The following is a 13,658-nucleotide window of genomic DNA, read 5'->3' on the forward strand; positions in this document are numbered from 1 at the left end:
TACGTCATGCGTAATGTTATTATTTGGTGATGGCATCCTCTTATTCTGATTAATAATTGCCGTGATGATTACAATCTTCTTATGGAAAAAATCAGACAGGTCATCGCAAAGAGATTGACTCGGCTCATTAGGGCATGCCAGGGCAGGAGGATTAGCAAATTCCCTAACAATATTAAATAACATTTTAGTTGAATTTTCCACTGTCTTAATTTTTTCAATGAAATGATCCTTCATCGTGGAGCGCTTAAGTTTATGGAAGTTCTTCAAAGCCATTCTATATAGGGCTTTGGCTACCGGATCGTAGGTTCGGTGCCAGGCGCGCTCTAATTTCTTGCATCTGCTTCTTTTTTCCCGTAATTCCACGGTAAACCATGGAGCTGAAGGTTTAGATCTTTGGGAGGTGAGGTGCTGAAGCGGTGCAATTTGCTCAATGGCATCAGAAAGATCCTTATTAAATGTAAGTGCATCCGCATTGAGGTCGCCTGAGCATAAACCTATCCTATTAACCAAAGTATGTTCCAAGGCATTATGTGTGACCTTATACCATTTTCTACCCAGTTCCCTGATATTAGATGGCACATTAGGTGGTCGTTGCAGGGATAGTTCGAGCGGGATCAAAAAGTGATCAGACCACGTCGGAGGAAGCGAGGTGAGCACCGTGAGGCCGGAACAGTTAGAAAAAACAAGGTCTAGGGTATGGCCGGCTAGATGCGTGGGTCCCCTAACCGACTGGGTCAAATTAAGGCCAAGCATCGTATCTAGGAGATTATTGGCTCGCGCACAGGCGCTCACGACTACATGCAGGTTGAAATCACCTAGTACTGTAAAGCGAAGAAAGAAATCGCAGAAGAAGTCAGAAATTATGCATGTATTGTGGGAAGGCTGGCCATTTCATCAAGGATTGCAAGGCAAAAATGAACACCAAATACCAGAATTATAGGGAAACAAGAAAAGTACCAGTAGGGGAATACATGCCAGAAGCGTCAGGAAACGATTATGCTCAAACAAGCTAAAGACCCCTTGTTTGAGATCTGAAATAGAAGAGGTCTTTCCAGCTTTGGCCAACACGGCCCAGAACACAGCACCTCATATGAATGTTTGTGTGACATTGGAGTGGCCAGGAGTGGAGTCCGTGATTGTTCATGCCTTGTTAGATTCAGGAGCCACAGGCAATTTCATCGATCAACAATATGCACATGAGATCGGGGTACCAAGCATAAAGAAGAAAACTCCGGAACCCATAAAAGCCGTGGATGGGACCAATTTAACATCAGGTCCAGTCGCTTTTCATACCCGTCAGATTCTCATGCAGTTTGGAATGACTCAACTCGAATACATACATTTTGATCTCATAGATGCCCCTCATTTCAGGCTCATTTTAGGAATGCCATTGCTAACGCTGCATGATCCGTTGGTGCAATGGGCAGCCCGTACAGTGACATTGAATTCTTCCTACTGCACCGAATATTGCACTGCTGATAGAGTGCATATTGACAATCAGATGGTGAACCCTGCTGTTTTGCTTGCCAGCGCATGTCATTTGCAGAGCATTTGTTCTATTACTGTACTCCCTGAAGAATGCAAAAGCTACCAAGAGGTTTTCGGTGAAGAGGTAGCCAGCAAACTACCCCCTCACAGGGACTATGATTGCGTGATTGATTTAGAACCCGGAGCCAGTATCCCTTGTAGCCGTATCTATGCCCTCACGGAAGCGAAAACACTTATCTGCAACAGTATTTGGAAAAAATGTTGTCAGCTGGGTTTATTCGTGCTTCATCTTCTCCCGCTTCCTCGCCCCTGTTTTTTTTTTCAAAACAGAAAAGTGGGTTGAGAAGCTGTATCGATTACAGGACGATTAACAGGGTAACGAGAAGGAACAGATACCCACTCCTTTTGATTCCTGTGCTGCTAGACCAGTTAAAAGGGGCCACGATATTCACAAAACTGGATCTCAGGGGAGCATATCATCTGGTAAGAGTGCAGCGGGGGGACGAATGGAAGACCGCATTCCGCACAAAATTTGGGCTCTATGAATATCGAGTGATGCCCTTTGGCCTCTGTAACGCCCCCGCCGCATTTCAGTTCTTCATGGATAAAGTACTACGTGGGTTGTTGGATGTTTCCTGTATAGTCTACATAGACGACATCCTGATCTATTCTCGCTCCCTGAAGGAGCATGTTCATCATGTGTCGGAAGTGTTGGAGCATTTGCAGAAGAATGCCCTGTATGCTAAATTGGAAAAATGTCTCTTTCACTCCACCGAAGTGGAATTCTTGGGTTATGTGATAGGCCCAAAGGTCTGTACATGGACCAACAGAAAACCAAGGCCATTCTCCAATGGGAATCACCTAAGAGTGTTAAGGCACTGCAAAGCTTTATAGGCTTCGCGAATTTATGTAGGAGATTTATCAAGGACTTCTCCCGAATCATCCAGCCGTTAACACACCGGCTTCGGAAGGGAGCAACCTTTCTATGGATTGACATTCCAGAGCAAGCATTCCAGGCATTGAAGTCCTGTTTTGTGAAGGCCCCTGTCTTGAGACATCCCGAAGTACATCAGCCTTTCATAGTGGAGACCGACGCTTCCTATTAGGCTGTAGGCGCCATTCTATCCCAGAGACATCCTGAAACAGGACAGCTGCACCCAGTCGCCTTCTTTTCTAAGAAGCTAACCCAATGTGAAGTGAACTACAGCATTACAGACAAAGAACTGTTGGCAATTAAGAGAGCGTGTGAGGAATGGAGACATTATGTCATGGGGGCCAGACATACGGTTGAGATATTTACCGATCATCGGAGTTTGCTCTTTTTGAAGAGTGCCAGAGCATTGACTCCTCGCCAACTTCCCTGGTCATTGTTCTTCTCGGACTACGATTTTGTGATCAAATTCAGACCAGGACCTCAGAATGGGAAGGTGGATGCTCTCTCAAGAATCTCGCAAAACTCTAAATCAGACTTGCACCTTGCCAAAGAACCACCGATTATCCTCCAAAAAGCCGAGTTTCAAACAGAGGCAACGGTAATGGCAACATCAACCAGTTTCTTGGATGAAGTAAAGAAGCACTTGGAGACAGTGGATAAAGACGCGTGGATTTCCCTAGAACCATTACACCGTTCCATGAAAGACCAGTTGTTGTTCTATGGTAAACAACTGTATGTCCCAGACAGTTCTCTACAACAACAAGTATTACAATGGGCACACAATTCTATGTTGGGAGAACATTTAGGTAAACAGAAAACTGTCCAAAATATGATGAGATATTTTTGGTGGGATACCATGCGGAGGGACACGGAACGATATGTCTCTGAATGTTCCGTTTGCACACAAGCTAAATCCCAACATCAACGACCTAGCAGCCTACTCAGACCCATTCCAATACCACCAGTCCAGTGGCACACTGTATCCATGGACTTTATAGTTGAAATGCCTCTCAGTCTTGGTAAAAACACTATTCTTGTGGTTATAGATCATCTAACCAAAATGGGGCATTGTGTAGCCTTGCCCAAACTACCTACGTCAGGAGAATTAGCCTATACCTTTCTCCAACACATAACTCGTCTACATGGAATTCCTTCTGTCATTAATACCGATAAGGGGACCCAATTCACATCCAGATTTTGGAAAGCATTGTGTGCCATCTTAAAAATTGATGCCAGATTGTCTACAAGTTACCACCCTCAGACGGATGGGAAGACGGAGAGACTGAATCAAACATTAGAACAATACCTGAGGTGTTTTACACTACAAAATACACTTAACTGATCTGTGTGTACTGTTTATATTTAATTTCTGATCCATATCTTAGCTAAATTGCAGATGATGCCAAATGATTAATATCATTAAATGCACATGGTGTGCCTGTTCAATTTGTTGGGAATTTATGTAACAGGTGGAAACTAGACAGAGATCTGGGTCCCCCAGGTAGAGAAGAAGATGTGTCAGTACACCAGAGACAGTCAGATATTTTGTGTTTGGTCTTGAGTGTTCTAAAATTAAATAACAATTTCTTATAATTCAAAATGCTGCGTCAAAGATCATAACTTATTTTTATATGTGGAAGAACATTAGCTTAACAGATTGAATTAATCGCAGATTTAATTGGCTCCTGACTTGTAACCTTGTGAGATATCACATTTTGACTACAAACCACAAAGCTTTTGACAGGCAGGTCTGGGTCCTTGGGCATCAACTTCGAAGTCTTTACTCAAAGGCCTTGTTTAGGGCCTCAGGTTGAAGAATGGTGGATTCTTAACAATTTCAAAAAGAAAACGCTGGTGGAAAATATCTGCTGCCTACTGAGGTAAATGTGACAGGAAAGAGTATCCAGAGGACAGAAGTTCAAAAAGGGTTTGTAAACACTACCTTTGTAGCCGCTTTCTTTCCTTGGCCTTGGACTTCACTCTAAATTATCAGCAAAATGCGACAGTGGGATCTACTCGTGGAGTTAAAGCAATCAGCTCTCAGAAGCCACATATTCCTATATCAATGAAAACATCACAGAGAACTGGAAAAGAACTGGAACAATTGTATTCAAGATCATTAGATAATATTTCACACTCAATTTGTCAATACAAAGTGACTTTCCAGCCTTCTTACAGTGAACAGCATTTTCTATTTCCAGACTTAGGAGTCAGCGTCCAACTGACGTTTCTTCACTGGACAAAACAAGTCAAACTATTTTGTTGAAAAATAGTTTTAAATCCTCCTCGCCACTAAAGCATCCTCACTAGGCAGTATCTTGTAAAAATGAGCTGAGGCTCTATTCATTTTCCATGGTTCCTTTGCATTCTTTTTTATTTTTTAAACTGTTTTTATTTATTTTAAAAAGAATCACCAGCAGGTAGATCACATTTGTTACAGAGATTAGGAGGATAAGCTTTAACTAGTATTTGTAAGAATGCAGGCCAAACAATAACATTACTCCTTTTGACATTTCCCCCTCATTGTCACCTCCCCTATATTAAACATGTCTTATTTAGGTGGCTCCCTGATGGACTCGGAGCGTGCTACCCCGCTTCTGTGGACCCCCTCTGTACTAAACTGTGTCACGGTAGGGCCCTGATCTCCCACCTCTAGTCCATAATAGGCCAGCCATGGCTGCCATATCTTCCTAATCTTCCTGGGGCGCCCTCTGTCCTAAACTGTGTCGCGGTGGGGCCCTTATCTCCCACGTCTAGTCCATAATAGGCCAGCCATGGCTGCCATATCTACCTAAACTTCCTGGGGCGCCCTCTGTCCTAAACTGTGTCGCTGTGGGGCCCTTATCTCCCACCTCTAGTCCATAAAGGCCAGCCATGGCTGCCATGTCTTCCTAAACTTCCTGGGGCACCCTCTGGCCGAGTATACAATTTTTCATCCCCCATGTATAAATCCAAATTTGCCCGCCATTCATTTATGGTTGCAATTCTGCGGTACCCCAGTATTTTGCAATATCTCTTTTGGCGACAACGAGCCCAAGGTTACTCAGGAGCAGTTTATGTCTGGGATCGTCAACCTCTGTGTGTATGCTTAGAAGAATAGATTTAGGATCAATTGGGATCTGAGATTCGAGTATATTGTTAAGCTCGGTTACTATCCGTAACCAATACCTACGTAATAAGTAGCATTCCCACAATGTACGAGTGTAAGAACCTTATCCGCTCTACAGCGTAAACACTCTGAGGTCTCTGCTCTACCCATGGCGGGGAGTCTGGCTCCCTCATAGTATGTCCTATGTAGGACTTTGGTAAACACTCTGGGGTCTCTGCTCTACCCATGGCGTGGAGTCTGGCTCCCTCATAGTATGTCCTATGTAGAACTTTGGTAAACACTCTGGGGTCTCTGCTCTACCCATGGCGGGGAGTCTGGCTCCCTCATAGTATGTCCTATGTAGGACTTTGGTAAACACTCTGGGGTCTCTGCTCTACCCATGGCGTGGAGTCTGGCTCCCTCATAGTATGTCCTATGTAGGACTTTGGTAAACACTCTGGGGTCTCTGCTCTACCCATGGCGTGGAGTCTGGCTCCCTCATAGTATGTCCTATGTAGGACTTTGGTAAACACTCTGGGGTCTCTGCTCTACCCATGGCGGGGAGTCTGGCTCCCTCATAGTATGTCCTTTGTAGGACTTTGGTAAACACTCTGGGGTCTCTGCTCTACCCTTGGCGTGGAGTCTGGCTCTCTCATAGTATGTCCTATGTAGGACTTTGAACTGTATTAGGCGTAACCTCAGCCTAATCCCCACTTCTCTGGGATGCATTAGTGCCATTTCTGAACATCCTGCGATTCTGGGCAAATCACTTCATCTCCCCGTGCCTAACAAAAATACATGTGTCCTAATTTAACGCAACTGGTGCTATGTAAAGCACTCTGATATCCGATTCAGGTCAAGTTTGCGCTATATAACACTGTATTAAAAAAAAGAAATCCCAGTTGATGTCTTCTAACACGCCAGTAGTTTCCTCCCATTTGATTCTAAGTGGAGATAATGTGTCAGGGATATTATTGATTATCGTTCTGTACGTCCGGGACACGGCCTTTTCCAGTATTTCTTCCTCTATAGGGCGTCCTTCTAGCGGGGCATATTCGGGGATATCGGTTATCTCGGGTTTTTGCTCCCCGTGCATGCTGGAGTAGTATGTATCTGTATTGCTGTTTTTGGGACAAACTGAACGCTTTTTGGAGCTCTGGGAAGGTTATGAATTCTACTTTCTGTATATTATCCCCTAGTGTTGTGATCCCAATTGTATTGCACGCTCTGACACCCTGTAGTTTTCAAACTCCGGCAGTCGCTTACCCTCCCACAGTGGTGTGGATTAAATCTCATCTGCCGCTCCGCCCCTCTCCAATCACTGCTGTGTTGCGGGTAATAAGCTTCAAATTCCAGGGTCCCCATAAATGTGGTACAGAAAGCAGCACTTCTGGAATTGTAGCCTCTCCAGATGTACGTGGGGTGATCAGCAGCAGGTGCATGTCCCCATTCGCTAATTACTATCAGATCTGCGGCTCTATAGTTGGCCAATAGGTCGGGGAGTGCAATTCCCCTGTTATACTGACTGCGCTGCAAAGTTTGGGGTGCTGGTCGGGGGTGGCCACAGTCCCATAGCAATGTTAGCACCTCACCTGTTATCGCCTTGAAGATCATATCTGGGATTTTGTAATATGTATTTTGGAGTATATAAAGCAGTTTGGGGAGCGTAGCCATTTTATACATGGCCGCCCTCCCTAAGAATGTCAGGGGGAGATGTCTCCACCTGGCAATGTCTTCTTTGAATTCCTGTAGGACCCGCTTAATGTTATGTGTAAGGCAGTCAGATTCATTCGTGGAGATTCACAGTCACAAGTATTTGCATCCATCCTTACCAGTGTGTAGACGCTCCAGTATAGAGTGCAAGGCTGTGGTGTGTCCAACGGGGAATAGACAAGACTTCCCCCAATTGATGTTTCTTTGCATATGGCTGAGATACCCGCCACCCCCTCTCAACACAATCCCCAAAAGGAGGGAAACCGGAAACAGTTCTTAAAGTTTTTGGATGTGGGAGGGAGTGACCCTCCCGGCCGTATTTATTAAAACAAAAAATTAAAACATTAAACGTTTCATGTTATGTACAATTTCATTATCACATTGCGATGTTTGGCTAACCTTAACATATTCTCTAATACAGAGGTTCTCCTAGCCGAACTAGCATCCTACAAAAACATTCTCTAGAAACACTGAAATTGTACATCCTAACGTTTAAGGGCCAACAGCAAGGTCATAACCGGTGTCAAGATCCCTAACCAGACTTACCCCTCCCACTTGGGAGGGGCGACAGCACAGAGGCTTACCTCAAGTGCAACTACTAACAATTTCCCTTGACTTGACGGGGGCACTTAAGACTCGACGCCATTTAAAGGTCGTTCGAAGACTTGTGTGTGGTATCTAGAAGGTATCGTGGACCTCCCCCCACCCCACACAACTTACCGCATCTGCCGTCGCAGATGACACTGGCCCCGGGAAATTCCCCCAGGAGGGGGCTGTAACCCCTCCTACAAAGGAAGGGGCCTTGACCGCCTTTCCTTTACTTCCGGCGACCCGCCCTTAGACGGGACCGCCTCCCCATTGAGGGGCCAATGGCCACCTCTCCCGAGCGCTCCCATCCGTGTTGGGTGACGCCCACTCATAGGGATCTACCAATTAGTGCTCACCGATCATGACCTTACCGCCTACCAAAAAATAAATACGACAATTCTTACTCAAACCTAAGAAAACATTGGTCGCTACGACCGAAAGAATATGCTTAAAATGCAACACTACATCAAATCATTTTAATCGTAACAATTTACACGATATTCACCATACTTTATTATGATCAACAACAAACTGATCCTTTCACAGCCTGTGAACGAAACGGAAAACATACTTATAAAAATTCACTTTATTGCACAACGACTTGCTGTCCTCAGGGGCTGGTGGGTGGGTCAAAATTGGCTCTTCGTTCTGTCCCGAGCTCACGGGTAGCGAGGAGGTGCAGCTTCGGAGCACAAGAACAAGAGGACGTCTTCTGGTCTTGCGTCTCTTTTTATCCGTCTTCAGGGCGGGCGAGAACCCGCCCCTGCCTGCCCCTAGGGCGGGGCTGGCTACGTCGGTGTCTAGGCCAGCCCACTCTAGGGCGGGAAAAGGCGCGCCCCGGCTACGCCGCTTCGGGCATACCAGCCGAGACGCGCCTCCCGCCCAAAAAATGGCTTCCCGGGGGGATCGAGGCACTCCGCCATACGTTCGGGGGGACCGAGTGGTCGCCCCTTTCCATATGGCTGAGATACCCGCCACCCCCTCTCAACACAATCCCCAAAAGGAGGGAAACCGGAAACAGTTCTTAAAGTTTTTGGATGTGGGAGGGAGTGACCCTCCCGGCCGTATTTATTAAAACAAAAAATTAAAACATTAAACGTTTCATGTTATGTACAATTTCATTATCACATTGCGATGTTTGGCTAACCTTAACATATTCTCTAATACAGAGGTTCTCCTAGCCGAACTAGCATCCTACAAAAACATTCTCTAGAAACACTGAAATTGTACATCCTAACGTTTAAGGGCCAACAGCAAGGTCATAACCGGTGTCAAGATCCCTAACCAGACTTACCCCTCCCACTTGGGAGGGGCGACAGCACAGAGGCTTACCTCAAGTGCAACTACTAACAATTTCCCTTGACTTGACGGGGGCACTTAAGACTCGACGCCATTTAAAGGTCGTTCGAAGACTTGTGTGTGGTATCTAGAAGGTATCGTGGACCTCCCCCCACCCCACACAACTTACCGCATCTGCCGTCGCAGATGACACTGGCCCCGGGAAATTCCCCCAGGAGGGGGCTGTAACCCCTCCTACAAAGGAAGGGGCCTTGACCGCCTTTCCTTTACTTCCGGCGACCCGCCCTTAGACGGGACCGCCTCCCCATTGAGGGGCCAATGGCCACCTCTCCCGAGCGCTCCCATCCGTGTTGGGTGACGCCCACTCATAGGGATCTACCAATTAGTGCTCACCGATCATGACCTTACCGCCACAGGTCTGGATAGTTGACCGGCTATCCGGACCCCCCACAAAACTCCTACCTAAAGGTCATGTTTTAACGATTTTAACCAAGCTAAGAAGTCACCTATGAGTAACTCATTCCCCACCCTCGACAAGTGCACACCATCCCCCAGATACATACTGTCATCATTAATACAACTATGCGAGATCGAATGCAATGTCTTGGAACGGAACAACCTACTCACTTTGTTATTCAATTTTCTAACAGAATGATTCAAAGCAGGGATCGAGATAGCCCCCCGCCACACTTTTCGTGGGATCATATGAGACCACGCAATTATGCACCCCGGAACTCTCCTCGCTAACCAACTTACTGTGGAAAGCATAGCCTCCAGGAGAAGTCGTCTACCGGTGGTGACCAAATCATTGCCCCCCAAATGCACTATGACTATGGACGGCGGTGACCTCATCCGCTCTAACAAACCCTCAAAAAATTCCTGAAACTGGTCAATACAGAGACCGCCCCTTCCGTAGAAGGACACTCTGTACCCGTATTCCCCAGGTACGTGAATCATGTCACCTGCTTTGAATACGTCTGCGGCCCGTCTCACGTATGAGTGGCCCACGACCCACACCTCCTTCCTCACAGCCGGTGACGTGCGACCGCTGGCCTGGTGTTGGGTCGACTGCACAGTCCGCCCTGCCGCGTAGGCTTGCGCAACTGAAAACAAACAAAAGACAAGAAGCGTGAGTACATGATTACAGCTTCACAACATGTGCAATCGCACATACCTCTTATAACAATTGGAGGACCAGCGCCCCACACGTTTCACTTGTTCTACATTAAGACCCCTGGCTGTAGCTTCAGTGGCAGCCCCTATTCGAAAGGAATGGGTCCCAAATTCGCCCGGGTCCAAGCCCGCTGCGGCAATGGCCATTGCAAGCACCCGTTGAAACTGAAACCTCGTCAGCGGGGTGGCGTCTGCATGCCTCAACAATGTCCCCCCCCATGATGCCACCCTTCGTGCTAGGTAATCTTCTAAGCACTGTACCGGACACATGGATGACTCGGGGTTCCTGCGAATGATCGTGCAGTCCCCTCTCCCATCTTGGTCAGTCTTGGACCTGAGAAAGGAGACAATCATCGCATCACCCCTGATCTGAACATGTTCCCTGCACAAGCCCCCCGTCACATCCTGTTTGTTCCTTGCAACTAGCTCACTAACTCTCATAGCCCCGTGAAATGCCAGCGTAAATGCAGTCCGGAACAAACAGGTCTCGAAAGGGGACGAGCATGTGTTAGGGAGTGTGGCCAGTAACTGGGACAACCTGTCTAAACCTATCGGTCGTCTTACGTCTACTCTGCGACCCTCTAGGCGTTGCCACCCACGCAGCGCTTTCTGTACTGTAAAAGACGCTGTTGGGTCCAGGATGCCATGGGCCCTGGCAACAAAAGAAATGGCGGCACGATGCCTTTGGGCCGTAGCCACCGATTTCCCAGCCCTACGTAAGGACATCAGAAAAAGTACAACCCACTCTTCCTGACCCCAAAGTCCCCCTCTCTCTGCCCCCAAAAAGGCTAAATAGGCCTGGAACGCCCCTTCATATGCCCTCCTTGTCCTGGGTGCTAGACTCTCTCCCACGAGGTGACGAAGTTCGGGGCACCGAGAGACCAGAGAGCTTCGGGGAAGGGTGCCGGCTCCGGGTCCGCTGAAGGAAGGAAACCCGAGAAAGCCTGCATGTGAAAACGAGACAGTGCATCAGCAGCCTGATTCATCACCCCTGGGACATGTTTTGCTCTGAATACCACGTTCAGTTGCATACACAGTAGGACAACTTCTTTGAGCAGCCTCAAAATCAATTTACAATGGGCTGCCTGACTATTGATGCATTCTACCACGGTCATATTGTCGGACCAGAACACGACAGAATGATCTCTGAACCCTTCTGGCCAGGTTCTCAGGGCCACCAGAATGGGAAATAGTTCAAGGAAAGCAATATTACTCGTTAGCCCCTTCTCGTGCCACCATAGGGGCCACCTTTGAGCAGACCACTTTGTGCCGAAGATGGCGCCAAAGCCTATGCTTCCTGCTGAATCTGTCCATAGCCCAAGCTCTTCTGAGGACACGGCTGGCTTGTTCCAGACGACTCGGCCATTGAAGTCCGCCAAAAATGCTAACCAAATCCGCATGTCCTGGCGGACCTCAGCCGATAACCTCGTGCGATGATGACCCTCCTTTAGGCCAACCATCGCTTGGGCAATTGAGCGGGAAAAAGGGCGAGCCATTGGGATCACCCTCAAGGCAAAGTTCAACTTTCCCACTAATTGTTGCAACTGATGCAGTGTAACCTTAGATGCATTCAAACATACTTGGAGGGCTGCCCTGAATTTTAACACTTTGCTAGCTGGTAAACGGAAACACCCCTCCCTTGAGTCCAACTCGATCCCCAAAAACTCGAGGCAAGTCGTGGGACCCATAGTTTTACCCGGTGCCAATGGCACGCCAAAATGACCCATCAACATACAGAATTCAGCTAAGGCCTGAGCACATTCGGGATGTCCGGCGGGACCAAGGAACAAAAAATCGTCAAGGTAGTGCATTACATTTCGGAAACCCGTTTTCTTCGTGAACACCCATTGCAGGAAAGTACTGAATTGCTCAAAATAAGCACATGATATAGAGCATCCCATTGGCATACACCTATCCATGTAAAATGACCCCTGGAACCCGAAACCCAAAAGACGCTGATCGTCTGGGTGTACCGGGAGCAACCGGAACGCTGACTCGATATCTGATTTCGCCATCAACGTCCCGGGCCCCAGGCGATTCAAGATGGCTACTGCCTCATCAAACGATGCGTATCGCACCGAACAAACTTCTGGATCAATTGCGTCGTTCACCGAAAGGCCGTGTGGAGCAGACAAATTATGGATCAAACGAAACTCACCTGGGTCCTTCTTGGGGACCACCCCTAACGGAGAACAAACAAAATTCGGTACCGGGAGTACACTAAACGGGCCAGCGACCCGTCCCCGGCTAACCTCTTTCTGAATTTTTTCTTGCACCACAGATGTATGTTGTAAAACAGAAAGTTGATTTTTGCAAATCCCTACACCCTGAAAGTCCCCTACCGGGATGCGGAAACCATGTGAAAAACCGTTCCGCAGCACCCCAGCAGAAGTACGATCCGGGTATTCACTGAGCCAGGGAATCATTGCCAAGGTATCAATCGGGGTTGGTAAAGGCGCCCCTCGGACTAGTTTAGACCTGTTTGGCGCCTCCCTTACCCCCATTCTCACCCGTTCTGGCTCTGCACGATGACTCAGGATGGGACGACCCACACGTACTACACTCATGTTTGAATTTACACGATCCCGGAGGTCTGGTACATTTCCCTTTGTTGAAATTAAAGCAGAAACCCTTCCTCCCTGTATTGCCTGCGGGCCTCGACTGATCGTCGGTGCTCGTACTTGGTCGAAAGGGCGTCCCCACATTTTGGCGGGAGTAATCTACAACACTGCTCCCAACCAATGGCATCTTTAACATTCCTGATTCTTTCATTTTATCCCATGTTACAGAATCGTAACAATCCCAAGTCAAACCCTTGTTATGTTCCTTTTCTTTCCTGAACAGATTGTCATAACAAAACCAATGGTTACCTTGATACGCTGTCGAGTAACCCATAATTCGTGATTGATAAATGGGAAATTCAGAAAGCAACTCGGGCCTACGTTCCCCCAAAATCGATGTAAAAATACCCCACGCATTGCCCCAGTTGCCAATATTCTCATTTACCTTAAAGGCGGCCATTTTTGCGCGCCAAACACTCGGATGCATTAGGTCCTTCTGACTTTTAACATGCTCCACCTCATAATGATCAACAAGCAAGGAGAAAATATTCACGTACTCCCCAGCCCAGATCTTTTCTTTTATAGCTAAAGGCACATGTTGTCCCAATCTCTCTCTACGAGAGGGAGCTGACTCGTCCCTTGCAATCGGCAATGGCCGCTTACCTGCACCGGACGCAGCTTCGGCCGCTTGCGGCTTGTCTATTCCCGCCAACGGCGCAGTCACTTTAGCTGCATCTCTCTTCTCACGAAGCCCTTTTATCAGCGCCTGTGCCTCGGCAGCCGTGGCGCCATCACTACTATCCCCCAACCAAGC

The sequence above is a fragment of the Lissotriton vulgaris genome, chromosome 8 (assembly GCF_964263255.1).
Source record: "Lissotriton vulgaris chromosome 8, aLisVul1.2, whole genome shotgun sequence".
Classification (NCBI taxonomy): Eukaryota; Metazoa; Chordata; class Amphibia; order Caudata; family Salamandridae; genus Lissotriton; species Lissotriton vulgaris.